Source organism: Phaenicophaeus curvirostris, chromosome 1, assembly GCF_032191515.1.
Source record: "Phaenicophaeus curvirostris isolate KB17595 chromosome 1, BPBGC_Pcur_1.0, whole genome shotgun sequence".
NCBI lineage: Eukaryota > Metazoa > Chordata > Aves > Cuculiformes > Cuculidae > Phaenicophaeus > Phaenicophaeus curvirostris.
This window is the reverse complement of record NC_091392.1, coordinates 102,280,311-102,304,350: the sequence shown is the minus strand read 5'-3', so window position 1 is coordinate 102,304,350 and position 24,040 is coordinate 102,280,311.

Here is a 24,040-nt window from a genome sequence, read left to right as displayed (position 1 = left end):
AAAAAAATGCTTAGCTCTGACAGTTGCTGTTTAACAATCTCCCAGTTTATGGATCAAGTAGAATGTAGTCCTTATCACTGTCAGATATATTATGTCAGTCCTTTCTAAATCAGAACAGAAATATTTATTGGGTTCTTTTGCCTTTTATGCACCACAGCTGACAGCTTTACCATCCTTGTCTAGTGTCATCTGTACAACACTTTTTGCCTTCCTCATTTTTCTTCACTGATAGAATTTCTTCTTCGCCCCACATTGTTGCACTAACTTTTCCACATGTATTTATTACATAATTCCTAATTAACAATCTACACTCCTCCAACAGCTTCCCAGCTTTCCAAATGTTTTACAATAGTTTTAATGAGGAACGTTGTTCTCTTTCAACTGATGAAGATTTCTTACACCATTTTGCAAAACAAAAGAACTCAACCATATAGTTGCTCACGCTACATTTCTGAAGCAAGCCTCTTACAGATTGAAGCCATAGCCTTATTATATATCAGAATTATATATATTTTTTTAAAAAATTTTCATTCAGTAGTTGACTTTCACTTTAATAAGTATTTCATGTTTTATCTTACATCATAAATGGATAAATAGTGCAAGCTGAGACTGAGTGCTGGTCTGAATACTTTTTCTGCCAAAAGGGTTTAACTATGGAAAATTGTTTTTATTAAATGTAAAAATTTTATGGAAAAACTGCCTTCTGTTGAGTATTTTTATTTGAAAAATTAAATGGTTTTACTATATCAGTTTGTTACAAAATTACTAAAATTCATATATACAAACTCCTCTTTTACAAGAATGAAGCATGTTATTAATTCTTACTTTGGGTTTTTTTGCCTTTATTTTTTTTCACCTCCAGAACTAACAGAGACGTTTTTCCCCTTGCTGGAGAACAAGGCTAAAGATCTGAGACTACCCTGTGTCTGTTCTGAAAGTATCAGAAGGAAGGACAGACACAGTCTGTACGGTTAGGTAGCTACCTGCCCCAGCTGCACCAGCTCTCCCACCCAGCACCTCAATGAACAACTTGTGAGAACCTTGGGCTTTTAGCTTTCTGAGGCTATTTGGTCACATCCCGTTCTGCCCAGGTTTGGGAGAATGATGGCAAGCACAACTGACTAGGAGCAGAACTCATACTGTGCTGACTTTTCTTCTGCCTCTCCTTCAGTCTGCTCCTCTCTGCTTCATTTCATTTTGCTTTTCACTACACTTATTCCTTCCTCCTTAAACTTTCCTAAAATGCCTTCAATTCAGTAACCATCATACTGCTCACTGCTTTGGCAAGATACTCTCTCCTTTTTCTGTTGTGTTTATTTCAAATATGCAGTGAGGAGCTGACTGTATCCTGTCTGACACATGTAACAAAGCTAGGCTAGGTTCTTGTTTTCTTTTCAGCACCTGTCATGCAAAAGTCAATTAAAAGTGGTACTATAAAAAGAGGAAAAGATTTATTTCTATCCTTTTTTTTTTTTTTGTGAAAGACAGGAAAGCATAGCTCAGGTTTACATCACTCTTCACAATGGCCTGTTGGAGACACTCCTTTACACTTTGAGCTAGTATGCCTGTCTTAAACTGGTGATGGGTGAGTATCATCAGAAGACAACTAACTTCTTACTCTGCTCCTCTTAATTTCCCACAGCACCAGTCTACTTTTTGCATCAGAGAAAGCAAGAGGGAATGCTCCTGATGCTGGATGCCCCAGGGGCAGCATGCCACACCTCAGGGCTTCGTATTCTAAATGCCTGCTCCTGTGAGTTATGGTGTTTCAGGGTCTGGCTACTAATGCTGGGGAGAGTAGACAAGGGACAACAACATAAGGCCTTTTAACTTAGAGTTTAGAAATAGAAGGAGGGAAAGTGCCTCTTTAGTTTAAGTTTCCGGATGGAAAAGCTCCTCCAACCATGACAGGCAGCTCATGAGTACATACACAAGTGGCTGTTTAAAAATTTAACAAGTAGGCAGTGGAGGCTGCTGCAATAGGCTGATCAAAGGCAAGAGACAGCATCTTGACAGTGAATGAATGGTAGTTGCTACAATTGGGCTGGAGTCAAAAGGACCTGGAAAGCAAAAGCAGTTGTTTCTGATGCAGAGTAGAAAAAAAGGAAATATACGAGAGTGGAGTAATGAAAGAAAGTGATCTTTTCACAGCACTATCCTCCATGGCTACAAATGAGGCAGTACACTCTTTGAGAAGGCCAGTGCAAGGGATGTTGCTGTACCTGAGACAGAGGAGGGCCTGAATGAACTGGATATACAATCTCCTGGAAGGAAACCTTTTCAGAAGTCATAAAGAAGGAGAATCTGTTAGGCTGAGACATTGTCCTGAAACCCCTCTAGTTTTAAGCAAGCAGGCAGGGGGCCAGACTGACTGCTACAGGTGAGGACAACAGGTGGGAGGTCTTCTAGCCATACTGAGCTTGCCTGATGGCTGCCCACCTGAATGGAGTTTCAAAAAGACAGGGAGATATATGAGCTTGAGTTAACCACATTGCTAATTAGATGAGACAAAGAGAGAACAATTTAATGTTTGCAGAAAGCATTACCTAAACAGGAGTGGGAATACAAGAAACATTAGAGCTGTTGATAATCAGCTGAAGAAACCTGTTTAGTTTAACCTTGACTACTCAAAGCCCCATCACTTCAAGTACTTCATTGTGCTGGCTAATCTTTCACCTGCTACAAAGGACTGCAGTGAAACAATTATCTCTGGGTGAAGAGCACCAAGGTCTTCTTATGCCAGCCTTAAGTGAGGCTGTCTGAGCAGGAGAGAAACAAAATACTGTAGTAAGAATTCCATCACCTGTAGTCTTTCGGCACAAGCAGTCACCTCACTGTAGCTTAGCAAAAACAATCTGCAGGCTGGAGGCAATGTGGGAACCTTCTCTGAAAAGTAAACCATTTCTTTTCCTTTTTAATGCATCATTTTAATTTTTCTAATGTTCTGCTTAGTCATTCTAAAATATTCCTCTTCCATTTAGCTATACAACACATGGCACAGTGGAAGTACTCTGTGGTTACAGGCTAATTCTAAAACCAATTTAAATCAGTGTGAATGTAATTTACCATGTATATGCTTTCAATGTTCCCATGTCAGTTGTACCCTTTATTACAATCAGGGAAGTACTTTACTGTAGTTCCCTACTTTTCCACACATTACTATTTTAAAATAACATCATTATCCTCTAAACATGTATTATAAATACTTATGATTCTTACAGAAAAATAATCCACTTAGATCTCTAAGATCCATCCTATGAACATAGGAAGCTTAATCTTGCTTAAGTTTTTGGGTGTAGAAGTTCTTGCTTGTAATTATTGCAAAACATTAGAGTGTCAAGAGGGAAGATGAGGAGAATAATTCTGTTTATACAGAAAAAAAAGAGTCAGAGGACGATCTATTGACAACAGAGGAGGAAAGCCAGTGAAAGTACAAATGCCAAGACAAGTATGGATGGTAGCATCAGAGGCAACTGGCAGCTCAGGAAATATAGTTTTGGCTAGGAAACAAAAAGAAAAAGCTTGGAAATCATTGGGAAATGTAGATTATCAAGGACTGAAGATAAATTTTAGAAAATCTGGAATGGAAACACAGTTAATACACTCCAGGCAGAGGCAAATGGGACATCAATATTTATTTAGGATTGGAAGAAATGAACCGAAGGAGACTGAGGATGAAATACTGATGAAGGAATCAGGAATGGTTTAATAAAGCCCCAGCCAAATGACCAAAAGACAGTAGAGAACAAACATGACACATCAATGTCTACAGCAGGGAGGAAAGAACCCTGCAGTGAAAGGAAAGATAAATTGAGAAAGTTACTTTTCTCAGTCTTTCCATGGAATATATTTGCAAATCTTTGCAGAGACAGATGAAATAGGAGGGGAGCAGAAAATTTTGAAACATTATCTGTGGATCAGTATCTGACCAACAAATTAGAAATGTTCTTAGAAAAAAATTGAAATGTGAGAAAACAATTTGACACTGGAAGAGGAGTGCTACCTACGGTTGCCATAGAACCAGACAGTGCTAATATTTGAATAGTTTCACTTTTAGTTTTTCTGAAAATATTAGCGAATTTAACTCTCAAGTTACCAAATACTTACTGAAAGAGATGGCAATTCTAGAAGACAATCTGAATTGAAAATAACCTTCCACTTTTCTGAATAAAGATACTAGATGCTCCCAATGCACTTGTACATATTCCCAAATCCAGTTGTTGCTTCATTTCAATATTTCCATCCATGTTTACCTATATTAAAGTCACAGTTAAAGTCAGCTAGAACATAGAAGCATTATATTTATCTCTAGTCTCAAATTTATAAAATATCCTTAGAAAGAAATTCTCCAAAACCTGAGCCACCTTTGCTTTTGCTCCCTCTCCTGTCCCTCAGGAAGCAGGCTGAGTGCCATATCCTACTGGATAACAAGGAGGTAGGTCTAGGACTTATTTTCATATGTGTCATTCCTTTTTATCAAATACTTGCAACAATGTATTTCTTGTATTATATTTGGCATCATCGAAGAGTGTTTCACAATGGCATTAGAGTATTATTTCCTGAGTCTCTAGCAATATTGTTTATTCATAAAAGATTATGGGAAAAGATGAAAGAGGCAAGTTTAAATCTAATAGAAAAAATATATGACTGGGAAAACCCTATGTATTTTCCCTTCAAATAACTATCAGGACTTTCTGAGGTAAAACAAAAGCTAAATGCCTGAGTCACTGTGCTCATAATCATTGCATCAGAAATTAAGTATTATTCTTGTGAGCAAACCAAAACTTGGAAAAGGCATAAGTCATTCCAGCAATTAGTATACTATCAAAGTCACATTTGATTTAACAAATTTGACTGTAAAAAATTATAATTGGTAAAATGTAGCAATAAAATTCTAATTTAATGTATACACTTGTGAACTTCAACAAGGCCGAGTGCAAGGTCCTGCACATGGGTCTGCGCAATCCTAAGTACAATTATTGGCTAGATGGAGAATGGAGTGAGAGTAGCCCTGAACTGAAGGACTTTGGGGTGCTTGTTGGTGAGAAGATCAACATGAGCTGGCAATGTGCACTTGCAACTGAGAAAGCCAACCATACCTTGGGCTGCATCAAAATAAATGTGACCAGTAGTTCGAGGGAGGTGATTCTCCCTCTCTACTTTGCTCTCATGAGACCTCACCTACTGCATTCAGTTCTGGAGTCCTCAGCACAGGAACTTATATAAAGCATGGGAAGTATTTCCCACAAATTAGTTTTGAAAATATACCTGTGGCCCAAGATCAAACAAACAAACAAACAAATGAACAGTACAGGTCACCACGGGCTCATAAGAAAGCATGAAGAAATGATATTAAGAAGATGTTTACATAGAAAGGGAGATTTCATGTGATTCACACAAAATTTTAAAAATGGAATATGCCAATAATTAAGTTTCAGAAGTCTAAGGGTCACAAATTTCAAAGAAATTATTTCTAGTTAACATTATCTTCTCTTCCAGAGAAGATGCTGATGTTTTAATGCCCAGACAGAGAGCAAGCTTTTTGTTTCACTGAAAGTGATTGATGAAATTAAGCACTGCAAGAAGGAATTATTTCTACTTCTAGCACCGAGTACCAGTGCAATCCTACTGTCCTTTGCCCATGATCTCAGAGAAAACCCCTTTATCACAGCCATTTACAGCTTTAGTGCATGGAGTTGAAAACAAGCAAAGAAATCCAAGACATTTAAGGAGGAAAAAGTAGGTTACAGAGCACATAGAGATGTTTTTGAATCTTCTAGTATCAAGCATTAATAACATTTCCTCATCTCCAAGTGATGGTGCTTCTCTGCATAACAAGTGGTACAATAAAGAATAGGCAGCCAGCATGTGTTTCAGAGCAGAGAAGTACTTCCAGAGTTCATATTCACACGCAGGAGATGAGGTAAAGCTTGGGTCACACGCACTAGATCCAGGAATTTAAGTTAGTGACTGTTTATCAAACAATTTGAATTATGCTTCTTCTGACATGTAGATTGCTTCTTCAAAAAATAGAGTCACCATATCTTTTTTTTCTTCTTTTCATGCCACTAGAAGTGGAAGAGCAATTTCCTATCTGATTTTCTATTGAATTCTTTTCTTAGTTTAGTTACAGCAGGCAAAAGAGAAAGTACTGAATTATCCAACTCCTCATTGCTTATCTTTATTTCATAAGGAAAAGCCTGTTTCTTAAGCTACCCTAGCCCATCCTCTTTTCTGAAGAAATATTGGCTTCCTTAGGGCTCCTTTTTTCCCTCTTGTTTATTTCTCTTTGCATGAAAATGAGCCTGACAGCAAATGTGCAGGCGAAGGAGCATTGTTAAAACTATAAATATAGAAGGAAAAGAACACATTTCTCTATAGAAAGCTACTGAAAAAAACTGTTTATGTGTATACAGAACAATATAACTAATAAAAGAAAACATAACTGACTTTTCAGATTTCTTTGCTAATAAAGATGGGTGATCTGTTTTGTTTTCACATGAACACATGCCTCCTGAAAGTTGCATCTTAAAAATATGTCCATAATCCACCATCAGAAGCTGAAGTACCTTCCTGTTGTCATTTCTAGGGAATAACCTCTAGCTGAAAGAAACAAACAAACAAAAAAAAAACATCTTAATAAGAAAATGATTTTTGGAAAGTTGATAGTCTTCTAGCTATTATCTGGAGAGACAATGACCTGTTTGCATTAAATAGAATGTTTTGTGCAAGTGACTTCAAAGAACCTTATGTTAGAAGTCCACACACATGGTATGACACCCAACCTACAGAAACAGAAAGGAAAGGAAAAAGATGCCCTATAAAGAATCAAGAAGTTCAAGGCTGCATCTTTGAAATGCTGGATGGAAAACACTGTTTGCTTGCCTAAGAATCTGTCTGGTCTATAAATTTCAAAAGTGTTGTTTCTTATATTGTTTGCAGCTATAAAATGAAAAGCTGTAGCTGAGAGTTTTTACAGGGAGCTAGAAGATTTAGTGAAGCTTAAATGATCTTAAGGTCAATTAAATTCTTTGTAAAATTCTTGGTTTGGTGTAGTCATTTCACCATTAGCTAGTCAAACTACCTTTTATCAAGGTTTAGCTAATTACTAGTCATGTACTTATTTTTTTACAGCTCATGTAGCTTTGGCAGCTGTTGAAATTAGACCAACTTCTCTTTCTTGAAAAGTCTGAAATAATAAAACCAAATTCTACCAAGTATGAACCTCAATGTCAAGCTATGAATTTGTACTTGTGTAAAGTGAAAACAATTAGCAGCACTACTTGAAATCCCAAAGGCTGCAGGGGAAGGAAAAAAAAATAACTAGAGCAAGTAAGAAAATCATAATGAATCGCATAAAGAACAGGTTAAAATTATTTTAGATTGTTATTCTTCAACTATAGACTACAGTGCATGACCATCAAGAGGTTTTCTGTACTAGACAAACTGTGTGGTTTCCCATGCATTATTGCGGGGACCTTCTGCAGTTCTGCCACATTCCCGTGCCCCTTTGGACATCCCCATGTGCGAGCATCCTGGCACACTGATCCTCCCTACGTATCAGAGTCACAAGCAGGGCAAGAGACTGAGCTTGGTATCTTCAGTGCCAGCTGTGCAAGTTATTTGGCCAGCCAAACAGAACGGGTAGCCACAGAGCCCTTAGCACAGCATTTCTGAAAGCAAATCACAGACTCTCTCTCCTGCTCAGGAGGTGAGTTTTGCAATGGACATAGGAACCTGTTGTCCTCAGAAGTGCTGCCTTTGTATAAAGTTCAATTGCAAGTGGGAGGGTGGAGGAACTGACAGAGTAAATGCATACATTTTGTTGCCATGAGGAGAAAGGCTTTAGAAGGGGAGAAGAAATTACCAAGTTTCTTACATTCTTCAGTGTTATAATACATTTTTGTCTGCTCGCAGCTATCAGTTCATTATTTCGGTTCCAGTCTACCTGCCATGTTATTCAAGTACCACACAGTAAATCTGTGCTAGGTAGTTTTCCTCCTTTCTGCTATTCATATCTCCTAAGGAGACAGCACAGTTCTTACAAGAGGAGGCATTTAATTCACAGCCCTGCCATGAGCTCCCTGCATGACCAGAGACAAGCCACTTAACCTTTCAGTGCTTTGGTTTCCCCATCTCTAAAAAGGGAAGAATAACAATGCATTTCTTACCTTTTATTCATTTTGTCTGTTTCGACAGTGTGTTCTTTTAGGGTGGAGGTTATCTGCACTAGGTTGCAGTACTGCAGTATTTATCAGTATAAAGATATCATTTCCTTGTGTAAAATAGTTCAGAATTTTTATTTTCATAGATGAATTAAAGTTCAGCAGTATCTGAGTGAATGCAAAATGTTCAAACGCTTTTTTAAAAAGCAAGCAAATTGCTCCACGCTGCCTATGCTTACAGACATTCTGCTGTCAGCCTCTAATAGTGGCATTTAAGCAACACTGTGCCTGGATTTCCTGATTTCTGACAGTTTAGAATCTTACAGCTGGAGAGGGGATTAGGGACTGCCTTGTCTTTGAATTCCCCAGTGTTCTCGTTTAGCACATTGTTAATGTGATTTTAATGTAGACTTACCACTGTTATGTTCTTTGTTCTTGCAGTGGTGGTAATATGCAGAGTAGCCATAAGAAACACAGTTATTCCTTGTCTCAGTCCAGAATGTGTGACAATTCGGGGGTTTAAACTGTTAAACTAGTAACATTTTAATCTGGCCAGCTATTTTTCTTCCTTTACAAAGAAAGAAAAAGTGTTTGTACCAGCTTGCTAAGATTCCTGACTCCCTATTAACACACACCTAGATTCAAGAACATACCTTCCACCCTCAGCAAGAGAATTTGTGACTCTCTTTTAAGGGCAGAAAGAATGGACACTTTGGTCCATACTGAAATTTAGCACGGAAAATTGTGGAATTGTACGATAACTTTGTGGCCAAGGAAAAGGTTTTGTCTGTTACACTGTCAACCATGCAGTCATGCCTACAGGCTTTTCTTAAGATGTCACAGAAAACATGATTTTGTTCTCCCTTATGCGAGCTCCTTCACCTCCAAGATAACATAGGACGACTGTACCTGGCCTTGAAAGCCATTTAACAGAGTTCAACAAGAGTGATTCGTCCTTCTTGGTAAATTTATACTAAGATCTTGGGGAAGTTAGGAGAGAAAAAGTGAGGATGATGGGATATGATAAAACAATATGCCTTGCTCAGTATTCATTGACAAAATAATATGATCAGATTTTAGGCACTAAATCATTCTTCACTCACAGGCTGAACTGCTAATCTGGATTCAAATTCTTCTTCTAGCCTTTAAAAACAATAACTCTTTAAACTCACTTTTAAGGTGGAAATAAAAACCAAGTTCATTTTGTTATTAGTTTCTAACCTTAAGCATAAAGCTAGGATACAACTAGATAGTGGAGATAATAGAAGTACCATCTCCTTAAGAACAATCATACACATACTGTTTCTGCCTATGTTTTCCTTTGAGAGTAATATTCTCAGCAACATCTTTAATACTGTAAATAATTAATTGCTATATTTTAAAAGGGAATATAGTCATCAGTTTCTATAGTTTTATTTAACTATAGCCATCTTCATCTTTGTCATTCTGTTCACAAAAATACCATTGAGAGCAGCTAATTGACTTCATTATTACTCAGTTGCCACAGGAAAAAAAATATTTCTAGTCAGGTTCTTCTTAGCTGTTGTCTTCTGCATGAGTATGAAGGTCTACTGAAAACTATGTGGGGACTTACATAGATTTCAAGCATCAGAGCTGTGGATTGCAAAAGGACAAAACTAAGGGTGGTAAGAAATATTCAAGTTACCTGTTTGTTTTCAGCTTAGTAAAAAAAAAATTGAAATGCAATGCTTTAGGACTGGGAGAAGATTTGCAATAACCAGAAGCAATCTGTAACTTCACTCACATACTTTCCACAGGAGTAATTCTGTGTATCCCTACTCTGCATGTCAAAGTGCAGTTAGCTTTTGAAGGTCCAAAAGGTCTTTTGAGGAAGATTTGGAATTGTTTCATCAGTTTAGCCTTTTCATTTGGGAACAGGCAGTTTGATGCTCTGAACATCTGCATTAATTTCTTTTTTTCCCAGTCCCCGAGGATCGCAATTCTTTGAACCAAGAAATCAGTGATGTTGCCTATGTAGTTTACTTAAAAATCAACCTGCTCTTGGTAAGTGATCTTAGTTCAGCAACAAATGTTTGATTAATAAGTCTGATGGCATTGCTTCATATTTCTTACTTGATTCTACTATTTTCTTTGAGGCAAAGCTCCCACTGAAGTGAAAGAGAGTTATATTCTGGTAAAGATGGCTGTCCTAACTTTAGCAACCATTCCTTTGCCTGTGGATTAGCAGTTTGTTTCTGGTAACTTAATCACCTTTTCTGATATGATTAAAGTGCCACCACTGTCTTAAGTTACAGGACCGTGACATCCTATTGTTTTTTAAGCAATATCCCCATTGATTTCAGTAGGAAGCTCTACCTTTAAAATAAATAAATAAATAAATAAACCCAAAACAAAATGAAAAATAAGGTACTTTATAGCCTTTGGAATGTAAACAGAACAGGAAAAATAATTTGAAGATGTTTCAGGCATTATAAAGGGATTTTGTTTCAAAACATGACAAAATAAGATTACTGGATTGTCTGAACTTTCTTATTGATTTCAAGACACAAACGGTGTATAGAGAACAAATATCTATCTGAGGGGAAGGTAATAAAACCAACTAAAATTATGGTGCTAACCATGTCCAGCACAGAACGATAACAACAGCTGTTTGATGGTGAGTTTGCAAGGGCAGAGAGTGACTGTAATTTCCTCCAAATCAGTTATTTCACAGCTAGACTTGGACAGTGAAAATATCTATCTTCTATCTCATCAGCACTTAGATGTTAAAGTCTGTGTGGGGTTTTTGGTTGGGTTTTTTTGTCCTGTTAAATAGAAATAAATTGCTATTAGTGCAAAGCATTAAGGTGTAGAATATAGATTTTAGGAAAATCAGAAAAAAATCCTACCAAATATAGAGAAAACCTTTAACTTGTATATTACTATAAGCTTTTTGATAGAAAATGAAAGGGCTTCACTGAAAAAAATATTAGAAGTTTTTCTCGCAATTACATCTCTTGTTGGTTCTGTGAGGATATTGTAATGAGGACCTACAAGACTCTGGCAGAGGTTGGTTTTCTTCTCCAGCAGCATCTCTGAACCTCTCTCTCTCAAAGCCTAACAAAACTTTATGGTGCATTAGCCTGTCAAATAAAATCTGTAATATATGTTCTTCCAATCCTTGTTCATGTGGTGTATAGCATCACAACAAAATAACTGTCATCATGGGGTTATTCTTCACATTAATGCAGGTAATTTATTGTGATCACTAGCATTGTAAAAGTATTGGAGCCAAATGGATGATAGTTATCTATCCCACCCAGGAATAGTAGACTTGTATCTAACCAGGCATGGAGAACAAGGAAACCAGCCTGAATCCACCTGCAGCCAGCTGTATATATTCTATTAAATAACAGTTAGACTCATTAGTAAGACCCTGTTGATACCATCTTCCTCCATTTGCTGCTGTTTCCATTCTGACAGAGATTACAAGAAGGGATGTGGTGAGCCCTACTTAAATCCTTCTTTGCACAGTCTACAGCCTGAATGAGCACATTTAATCCCTTGTGTACAGACTGATCTCAAGGCTGTCAGACTACAGCTATATCTCTAAAGTTGAAAATTTCAGTTGGTAATGTCTGAAAGGAAGACTGGAGGTCTTGAAATGAGACTGTAACGGTCATTCTCTGTATATTGACATACGTAAGTCTGTAGCATATGCTCAGCAGTAGGTTATATGTTACCCCTGGCAATGTCAGTATTATTCTCTCAGCTTCCTTTTCTTTATTTGTGCTTGGATAGAAGATATTTGATCTTCCTTCCTTAGGAAGATCAAATTCACATTTAAATTGTAGCAAGAGGGGAGAGATGTATTTCTTTCATGTCCTGCTGTGGTTGCAGCAGTCAGAACTAGGAAGGAAAAGATTCCTGTCCCTGAAGAATTTTCTAAGAATTTTGCATCTTTGCTGCCCTGCCTCACCCCTGCCCTCAAAAAAAAAAAAAAAATTAAAATTGTGTAAATTGTACAAAGGAGGTTAAAAAAAATAAACTATGAGATATTTGGTAGGCTTTTTCCTTTTAATTTTGTTGGTTTTGTCAACAAGTCAATAAATAAATCATTATTTTTCATCCAAAAATGTAAGAAAGAAGAAATTAATATAAATGAACAAATGTTTGCTCAAAATTAAAGTTCTATGCATACCATTCCACTCTATGAAATTATGTGAGCACGCCTGTGAGTCCCTGTGATGATTTCTCTCCCTTCCCTGAAGAAGAAATCATTGCATTCTGTATTGCACTTTCTTCCCCTTCTAACCAGCGGCTATGATTCTCCTAGCTGCCCAGCAAGGACACAACAACATACACTTCCATAAGACAGCTTCCCTAAGAAAACCTATGATTCCCAAAATGGCAGAGAGAGAGAAATCACTTTTCTAACACAATGGTGATGAAGCTACCTTCACAGACTTTTCTTCAGATGTTGCGTGCTGACTATTCAAAAAGAAAAATAGAAATGATTGAGATGTTATTTTGTCTCAAAGTGAGGCTGAAAATGCAGTAACATCTCTAATAAAACTCTCAAGGGGATTTTCAGCTTGCAGTCCTAGCACACACTCATGATCGATGAATAATCCATAGATTCCAAGATCTGTACAAATTCACGCATGAACTACCCAAGAACTGCTTGAAAAATAAAGGTGTCACAATCCACTAGCTTGCAGATGAGCTTTTGAATGAAATTTTAATGACAGACATACACAACAGATTACAATAGTTCCTAAAACAAAGGCTAGTCAGATAAGTAAAGAGAATTCACACAATACACATTTAGGACTCTAGTATCAGTTTTGCGTTTACCTGAGAGACTCAAATGGCTCCTATAGTGCAATTATGTCAATCTGGGAACATAGTATATTTCAGGGCAGCACTACACCAAGAAAAAAAACACATGTAAATATTCAGAACATTCCTCACACTACAAGAACTCAATTCAAAATTCAAACTGAAGCTGTCCCCTGAACGCACTGCGCCTGGAGATTGGCCTTTCCTGCGGCTCTAAGACCAGCTGAAAGCAAATTACAAAATGCGAAGCTTGGTTTTTTTCTTTTTTTTTTGTTATTCAAAACTGAATTCCTCTGGAACTGTGGCTGTAAAGTGACCCTTGAATTTGTTTAAATTACAAATGCATCTCCTTTCTTGAGTAGCAGTGTTTGGTATTTAATAAGAGGAAGGAAAGGTGATTTCACTTTTAAGATTACTCCTGATACAGGTGGTGGATTTCAAAGCACTCTGCTTGTTTCTGCTGTTATCTCAGACTGTGAATGTCATAGAGTAATTCTGCCGTTATTTTTCTATGCTGTTTCTTGAGTTAAAAGACCTGACTGCTGTACATTCCAAGGTTGCTGATTTCCAGTGCAACCTTCTGCTTTCAAGCTTACATAATTTATACCGCTTTGTCTGCCACCTTCATATCCAGTTGTCATCTTCTTAAATATTAAAATAATATAAGCAACTTTTAGGCATGCTTTATACTTAAAAAACTATCAAATGGCAAACAAAATCCTCGCGTTGTCAAAGGAAAACAAATCACAAACCAGCTCTTTCTTCTAATTCAGCTCTGTTTGGTTCTAAGCTGATGTACCCTGGCATATATTATGGTGCATTGTTTGCATTTGAAGATCATAGAGAAACATTATCAAATGTCTCTGCAATCATACAGGATGATCTAACTGAAAGAAAGATCATATAAGCCATTGTCAGAAGCAAAGGACAGGTTAGTAATATAATAAAACTAGACTAGATATAAATGCTGGTATTCAGAGCATCAAATTTGTTTGCTTCAGAAAGGAACACTCAGGTGGATGAAACAATTCCAAGACCTTCTCAAAAGGCCTTTTGACCCATTAAGGAGCTGGATGGTATTTTCCATGCAGCACAGGGATATGCGAGAGGCTCCCTTGGGGCTGGAATGGTAGGAGGTTTTGACTCACGCTAACCAGGGCCATGGGCCCGGCACCTGTATGCAAGGCAGAATAGAGCAGCTTTGCAGTGGAGGAAATCACTTGGCACCAAAGACAAATAAGACAACAAAGAGGAGCTTGCAACTAGAAAAACTGACTACATAAAATAAGATCACTCTTTCAAGGGAGGACTGGTAGCTATCTTGTTTTACTTGAGGTTCTGATCTTATAAAATGGGCTCTGGCTGAAGAAGAATAGATACTGGGTTTACTTTCTTCCATCCTCTATGATATACGATAAATTTTCCGAGAATGCAATAGCCACAAATAACAAGCAAACCTTGCCGCTTCTTGGATCTCACATGATAATTCCTCTAGCTCTTCTGAAAGACAGCATACTACTGCACAAGTGGATCACCTGACTAGGTTTTTTTGCTGTTTGTTACAGGAGAGGAGGAAGTCCTTTTCAGTTTGTTTCTCTGGAGTTCAAATACCTCAGAAGGAAAAAATTGTAGGCAGTTTTTGGCTTATGCAATTGTCTATTGCTTGCTATTTTTTCCTGGTTAGTTGTTATTATATTTCATGCCTCTTTACCTGTTACTTAGAAAAAAGTACAATCAAATATTACAAAGTTTGTGAAGAATTGATCTCTAACTAAACAGTGGTTCCATAATTAAAGTGTAAAAAAGAAGCACCTCAAAAATTTAAACATGAGTGTCTATCAATAACCTGTAAAAGATGGAAAAAGCTGACTTTCCATACAGAGGCTCCTATAGTAAGAATCAAATTAATATTTAATAGCTTCACTCCCCTTTCCTGGATATAGTGTCTAACCCTCATTATGCACATATGCAGGAATGGAAATGCAGATAGATGGTATAAACAAGATGTTCTTCAAGATGTGAAGAATATTTACTTTTATTCAGCACTGGTAGATAGATTAAACATTTCCTCATAGACAAATGAAAAGTATTTTTATGGCAAAAGGGAGAAGGGATAGAAAAAACTATTTTTTCTTCAGAAGGAAAAAGGTTTTCACCTGCGACATCCATGTTTCCTGACACAAAAGAAAACTGAGTATTAATTCTGAAATAGCCTTCAGACTTTATTCTGGCATAGCTTCATTTTCTAGTAGGTATGGATTGAATTCTAAGTCTCCAAAGCTGCAAATGAAATTAGCTTCTACTTTTAAAATAAGTTCTGAAAGAAGTGATGAATATTGCACATTTTTAAATGTAACCACATCTTAAAAAAGAAGCTGCATAGAATTTTACCTTTGCGTAGAGTTGCTGTAGTAAGGCTAATTTCTTACAATTATACAGGATCATGCAATCCCCTAGGGATACAAATTCTATTATATTTTATTGTTCCTGAGTTCAGTGAAATTCTTTATAGAAACCGTTTTACCAATCAAGCTAACAGCAATTCAGAAAATGTGGTAGTAAACTGTATTCTTTATTAAGCATACATTTGCTGACTAAACAAATGACTCTTGTTTATTTCCATAAGATAATAGCTTTTTTGCTATATTTGTCTGCATGTCTACCACATGATTTGCTGCCATGAAGAAATAAGAGTTTTGGCAATGAAGAAATCCAACTGCAGAATTGAACCTTAATTTCACAGAACCCACCTGATCATCTCCTTAAAATTGTTATATTCTACTGTTCTTATTAGAAACACTGAACATGTAAGTCTATTAAGATTCATTTCATTATCTCTGCCAAATGTAAATGACTTTCAACCTTTTCAGAGCAATAAGATTTATTGTACAGTTTAAAGAATGATTGTGCCTTCTTTCATATACAAACAGGATTTGTTTTCATGAGTACATTCCCAGCAATTTAGTAGCTATAATTCAGCAGGCTTGATGTACTCCTGTAAATATTTGCAAAGGAATTTGAGTAACAACCCGGACATATCTACTTTGATTTACTGAGAGATACTTGCAGGAATGCTGCCATGAATCACATTGTAGTTAACATTGTTAACTAATGGAGTAATTACGCAGTCAATATACCATACAGCGCAGAGAGTAACTCAGTCTATGTCTCCTGTTACAAATCAGTGTGGGGTTTTTATGGTAGGACATGGGGAGGGTGTTAGGCATACATACTTTTCATGAGCACATTTTCATTCCCACTCTTCGATGTTTATACATCACAGAAAATAGGTTATAGAGTTAATAAGCTTAATGAAAACATATTAATATATGCCAGCATATGTTGATCAGTGAGCAAACTGAAGTTCCAATTCAAGTTCAAAATGAGTGGAAGTTTTTGGAGGACTTTATACTTACAGGTTTGTTCCTCCATTTGAGTAGAAAATAGTTTGTGTTATCAAGGCATAAAAACATCCTTTAAATCACAGTAAACAGCCTAATATTACAATCACTGCTTCTTCTATCCATGTCCTCCTATTCCTTGTACCCACCACCACCCTGATATGGTGACAAACACAATGCCACAGTCACTGCTTCTTCCATCTATCACCCTCTGTTCCTGGTCCTCCTCTGCCCTTCATCATGGCAGATTAAAAACAATTCTAATAAGTACAGCTAACAGGGGAAGTACATATGCAGTAGGTCCACCCCACTACACTAGTAATTACTAGAATAAAAATGAGGCAAAATAGCTACTCAGGTCCAAACATTGATGAAGATGTTCCCCAGTTGCCAGTTTAACACATAAGAGTTAGAGTTGTTAACTATGTGGTTAGAAATTATTTCCATAAATTACCCTCCTAATCTCAGACTACTTTCTCCAGGAGAACGAACTTTAGGTTATCCTTTTCACAAGAAGCAGGTCTCTGAGATAAAAGCCTGTTTCTTAGTTTGGAGGAGCAAAAGCTAGCATGGGCCTGTCTGGTTTTCAGGAGGATCTAGGAGTGCTAGACCATCAAACAAGAGCCTGGCTTCCCTCCACCCAAACTATGGGTGAGGCTACTCCTCTTTCAGAGCCTTCACTCTCACTGCTGGATGTCCCAAGCTTGGTGGTTTTCTAGAAAGACCAGTAGTTACATTGTCCCTGAGCAGCATTAAACTGGGCGCAGAAGGATCTCACAGGCTAGCCTCAAACCCTTCCTTGTGTTCTGCCTTTGAACTGCACATAAAAACTTCATTTGGCAGGGAGTACTCTGAGTTGACAAGAACTCACTGGAGGGAAACAACTTCTTCCACTGACAGGAAAGGTTTTCCAAAGAGATTAAGTCCCTACTAGTGTTACTGAAGTACCCTGCTTCTGTGAAGACCAGTTGATAAGGCTTTTTGCAAACCCCACAGCCACACCTGCCAATATGCTTTGAAGCAGATTTTGAAATATGTTTCTAATAAACTCTAGCCAGAGCATGGACACATTTTAACTTTTTCAACTCATGTAGTTTTGTAAATCTGTATCGTTCTTTTGATGTTTTTAATTAAGTCTGAATATACACAGATAGCATTGCTATATTTTCTCACATAGCCAGCTAGGTTGTTTTTAAAAATTATAGTGATTGTCAGGACAGAATCAATATGTGGTACATAATTATGTGTCTTAACATATGGCAACTTCAGTTAGGAAATTTTTGATTTGTTGAAGGGACAAAAAAATAACTCTTTCTTTGGAGAGATGGTGAGCAACACAATGTTTTCTGCTCAGATTTAGAATCTTTTAGCCCAAACAACATTTAGAAGTAAAACTCACGTAACTCATTCTTTCTGTGAAGCAGTCTTCTACTGGCCCAGAATAGCAGCTAGAGAATTCCACACAGGAGCCCTAATTGCATGTCCAGCCACCTTCCTTCATGGTCTGGCTTTACTTTGAAAGTAAGACTTTTTTCACTGGAGTCAATACCTTTGTTTCTTTTTTGCTAATGACAGATATTTGTTCTTGTACTCATTCTCCATGCTTGATATATAAAGCATATTTTACAAAGTGGAATAAACAAGAAAATAAGAAATACACCTTTTTATAGGGTGATATACAAAAGCTTTGGCCAATCTCTCCTTTTATTAGGCAGGATTCCAGGACAAAACTAATTTGAGTGAAAGGATCCTGAATACTATTTTTCTGAAAGGAAATTCTTACGTGCAATTTGAAAGCAGACATGGATACATATAATGTTTTCTTCCCCTGATGCTATTTGAGGGACTACTATTCTGGCTAGTCAAACTATAATTCTGGTTTTGTAATCCTATCTGCCCATAATCTATAAATGTGTAAAGAAATATTTTTAATAAAATAGTCCATAGCTACTTGAGCAGTATTTCAAACTGGGGTCTGTATGCACTAGACATCATCAAAAAAGGAGGAAACTGAATGAAAATTGTAAGTTCAACATCACAAGTTTTCCTAAGCCACATAATTACATCAGAGAACACTGAACTAGTGCTACAGTAGCTTGTAGCTTCTGTCACAGGAACACTCAATTCAAATCGGTTTTCTACCCTGCAATTCCTTCCTAGATGCATATTATTCAAATTCAATAACTACTTTTGCAATAACAGTACAGTAGCTTTCAGATATCTGCTTGAAGTTGTCATGCTTTCGCAGGTAGACATCATGTTATTATTTTTTTAACTAAAACTCATGGTCACGGTCAAAGGGAAAGTTTTATACTATGTTCCCAAGGGAGATTTAAGGGTTGGCTCCAGATTGATGTTATTCCCTACAAATTCACTAACCTTTACAAAGGTCCAAGTTCAGGAAAGACTTTCAATTTCTACTTCATATACAATCTGAATGCAAAAAGTGTATTAATGAAACAATATTTTATATCATATGATCTTCAAAATCTGAAAATTATATTTAAAATTTACTGGTTAACCTTAGCTGTAGCTTTTAAATTTTCAGAAACACAACTGGCCATTTGGTATGAACTGACAGATGGAGCTTTTTTACATTTCTATATAAAAGTACTGGAAAGATGTGAAATTTTCCATGCAAGCTGTTCCATATGCTGACTCCAGCACAGTTTTACTGAGGCAACTGCAAGAGGTAATGAAAATAATAATGCTTGAATCTCTTAAAGGAGGCCAGAGTTATTTTGGAGACTTGCAATATGCCAAGGGTATAAAGTTTCACTCTCAGAAAAATGGGGCATAAATCCTTCCTTTCTTGAACATCATGAGGACATTTGGCTGGATTATGATCAGAGTATATAAACTGAAGTGCTGCATTCTAACAAAAGGCTAAGAATTCAAAGAAAGATTTTGCAGCTTGAACACTTGCATAGGCATTTGTTATTTTGTCAAATTATCTCTTTTTTTTTATAATCATCATGGCACTGTTCCTAAGTCTCCACAAATAAAAACAAAAAATAATCTTATTTGCAAATTACACATACACCATGATCTCTCTTTTCCCACATCCAGTGATATCAAATTATTAAAATAGAAGGAAGTGACATTTTGTGTATTTCATGTCAGATAAATGGATTAGAATCATTCTTATAGTACAGCCTTAGTTCTCCTGGCACACTAAACTCAGCAATAGAACTGTCTGAACACTGTAACAGCAGCTGCTATTAAAAACCATGCAAATCAGATAATGTGCTCACAATCCACTTAGCATATCTTGGTACCCATTTAAGCCATTGCAGAACTGGTAATACAATGTTGCATTTGGAGTGAAAAAAAACAAGACTGTATCCTTTAAATTAGACATATATATATTTAGTCTTCAAAAACACGTAAAAAGAAAAAAAAATGCACCTCAATAGACAGACCTTAGTGTAATGTGAGGTAAGCATCGATTTATCTATTTTGCCCTTGACTAAAGTACAACCCCCAGAAGGATTAAATAGTGTTAATGAGTCTTGCTCTAATTTTCAGAAAGCTAGGCCTTGCAAAAAATGGAGCTTCAGTTCAGCCAAACACTTCTTTATGATGATGTAATAAGGTACAGAATGTGAACTTATTTGGGAGAACAGTGTAGTAGCTAATGAGTCTCTTCAGAACCAACAAGCTCAACATTCTAATGCCACACGTCAGGGCTCTTGCCAGCCAGGGCTAGATTGACCAGGGACCAGAGGCGAGGGGGAAAAAAGGAGGAGAAGGGAAGTAAAGAGTAATTTCCTAGTAAAGCATTCAAAAGACAGACATCACTATGTTGTACCGCTCTTGAATACAGGAAATACAGGGTTTTTGTTTGCAGCTGCTAAATTCAGTTCACTGCCATTTCACTCTCGTAAGAGAAAATAATTAAAATGCATTCCTGAAAATGATCAAGTAGGACTTCCCACAGTTTGTAGGTTTGTTTGAGGGTTTTTGGGTTTATGGTTTCAGTTTGGTTTGGGTTTTTTTTGTTTGTGGTTTTTGGAAATGGGAGTGTTATGTTTCAGTTTGGGGTTTGGTTTTTTTTTCACAGAGACCGATTAGCACCAATCTAGCTTGATAAGCCCGTATAAAACAGTAAATGAAACCTCTGCCTTTTCCAACTCTGTTCTGTCCAAGCGAATTGAGTAGTTTAACCCAAAACCACTAAAGGGAACAAAGGTCCAAAGCAGCCATGATAAGATTAATATTTAATTTGTCTTCAAAGATTTGTATTAGCATGCCACACTAGCTAAAAACTGCTATACTGCTATAATCTACTATACCAAAAAAGAAAATAAGAATTAAAAATAGGATGACAAAATAATGGAACAATTCACAGGCATTTTTAATTCTTCTTAAGGCAGTGATTGTGATACTTCTTTCTCATACCACGTTCTGTTCTGTTTCTACCCATTCATTGGAGATCTGCTGTCAAGAGCCACATATTCTTCCCAGGTGTGTGGTGTCCATGGTCCACCAGCCCTGGCCATGCCAGGAAAGGATGGCACAATGGTGGGACTTCTGGACTTCAGTGTCCCCTATCTTGTCCTTTTGTCTTCAGACAGACAGTTGTGCTCTGACTGTGCCAGTGCTGCCACTAGTGCCATGTTTTCACAAGATCCTGAAAGGTTGAGTCATGAGTTGCTTCTGCTTATGTTTTGTATTGCCCACAAAAAAAACTTGCCATCAAAGCTCTGCCATTTCTACTTCACCGTTTAACCCTGGTCAATCGCCATCAAAAAATCACTGCTCGTCAGTTCCTCAGCAAACCAAAGAGACAGGATGCAATTCCTTCTAATCAAAAACCACCAACCTAAAATTTAATATAGGAATGTCATTACCATGTTATGTGACGTTACTTTAGGAGGATTCAGCAGTATGCATTTGTCCTGGTCCAGGCCCTTTTCTAATCTGCCTGGATTTCATAGTTACATAAAATCCCTAGTAGAGGATTACATTGTAAAAGAAGTGGAAATTAAGCCCTGTCCCCTTCTCTGAGGGGCAGATTGAAGCATAAGGCCATGATTTCAAGCAGCAAAACCCACAACGTCTTCTAACTTCTCACTGTTTTCCTGATCTGAAATTGCTTGTGCTTTCCTCAGCTTGGCAATCTTCCCTCATTATTTGTCTTCCTATGGCTCAGCCTCTTTCCACTCCCCAGAAGAATCTGCCGCTTCTCCATCTACCTGAGCTGCAGTTTTCATAGCAGCTTCTTTCAAGGCAGGAGCTTCGTGTAAGCTGAGGGACATGAATCTCTGCTTCGTGAGCTGGTATAGCCAATGGTTAGTGAATTTGTTTTCCCATTGCAGCTCTTTGAGACCAATGGCTAATAAGTTTGGCTGTCTTAGACTCCCACAGGAGAGGTAAACATTGGGTTTGGCTTCTTCTATAATGAAAATGCCTTCCTCACCCCTAATTCTACCAAATGTTTTTAAAATTACAACAATAATACATGTAGGTTAGGATGGTTTAGAAAAGGGCTTATGGGTACCTGCTCCTATTACTGATGTCCAGAACAAAGCCTCAACAAATGTTTCAAGTGCTTGCACACATCTTTTGTTAAAAAATATACGGAATAGAGGGATCAATCCACTTAGCCCCTCCAGGAATTTTTTAAAGTATGGCTGTCTATCTTATGGCAAAATAGAAGCTTAACATATGGTGATTTTTATCCCAAAGATGACTCCTTTCCTGCTGTTTGAAGATTTTTTTTTCATTTCCCAAAAACCACAATATTTGATAGCTGTCTAATTCCTGACTGACAGTGCATGACCCAGATATGTAGTTTATTGCTTTGCAAAGCATATTGTCTTGCACTGATAGATAAGTCAGTTTCTTGTGGCGGCTTAAAAATAGCAGCTATAGCTATTGGAGAAGTTCTTCACAAATGCAGCAGAAGCATGAAATCGTAAGAGTAATCTACCACGTTCTTGACAAGCCAAAGGAGAGCCCAATGCACGGGCCATCACCAACTGCCACATGCAACCCCATTGGAATAGCAACAAAGCTGGAAAATCCTCGAGATACGATGGAAGCTGTCAGCACTGCTAACATGATTAGTTAAGGGGATCTACTTGTTTCCTTCATGAAGACATACGAAGCACTAATGTCATTTAACTTGGACACTTCTCTTAACTGGGTCACCTCTGCTGTAGGCCCTAAGTAGATGTAAAAGCCTTCAATCCACACTAATGCTGTCAAAGCTAGCTTGATAATCTTGCCACTTTTCCCCATGTGTCAGCATAATTGCACTTGGCCAAGAGGTAACTCAGCTACTTGCATCTATGCTGTAGCTTTAGCAAAAGCTTCTTGTTCCATTTCAGTCTCATGTCATGCTCCATGACATACAAGCCTCTGAAGGAGACCTGATGAGGTAAAAAAGGTTTACCTAAATGATATTTTTTCCCCACATTGAGACCAAACAGGATCATAAATGAGCAAGAAGAAAAGAATCTCCTTCTACCTAACCTAACTTAATATAACATCCCTTCTCAGACATATCTTCATAAACGTGAATTCATCCAGCACAGTAATTAGGTCAGTAAGAGGTATGAGAAGGTTAGCCACTCTTGGCAAGTGTTTAACCACTCGGGATGATTAAAAAGTGTGTGCACATATAGGTAATAAAGGAAAGAACAATACCATGGTATTTGATTCCCCTGAAAATATCATATAAGTCTCAGACTATCTACACATTTGATTTGATGGGTATGTTTTCTGAATTCCAGCATATTTTCCTTGAAGCCTGTCAGATCTTGGATATTCACGATAAGCTAGCCAAGATGAGCTAAAGACAGCAAGGAGAAAATGAAACTACTTTGACAAGTCAAGTTTTGGGTCACATGCTGCAGACAGGAGGTCAAGTTCTGATCAGAATAATCTAGTCTGACTTTAAAAACTTTTTGAACACTGTGAAAATACTAGTATATCTAGATATTTCTCCAGGCTGCATATTGTCCAGAATGAATACATAAAAGCGGCTGTCATGACCAAGGGGTAGTTTTTACCCCTTATCTGTGCCAGTCACTTGTAAATAAAAAGTTAGTTATAAATTGAATAAAAATAGAATCATAAAGTCATAGAATAGTTCAGGTTGGAAGGGAACCTAAAGACCACCTAGTTTCAACCACCTCTGCCATGGGCAGGGACACCTCCCACGAGGCCAGGCTCCCCAAGGCCCCATCCAACCTGGCCTTGAACACCTCCAGGGATGGGGCAGCCACGACTTCCCTGGCAACATGTTCAAGTGCCTCACCACCCTCATAGTGAAGAAATTCTTCCTTATGTCTAGTCTAAGTCTGTCTCTCTCCAGTTTATACCCATTGCCCCTACTCCTGTCACTACAAGCCTTTGTAAACAGTCCCTCTCCAGCTTTCTTGTAGCCCCTTTCGGGTACTGGAAGGTCGTTATAAGATCTCCTCAGAGCCTTCTCTTCTCCAGGCTGAACAACTCTAACTGTCTCAGCTTGTCCTCATATGGGAGCTGCTCCAGACCTCTCATCATATCTGTAGCCCTCCTCTGGACCCATTCCAACAGTTCTATACCCTTCTTATGTTGAGGATTCCAGAACTGGACACAGTAGTCTTGGTGGGGTCCCACAAGAGAGGAATAGAGGGGCCGAATCACCTCCCTCAACCTGCTGCACACACTTCTTTTGTT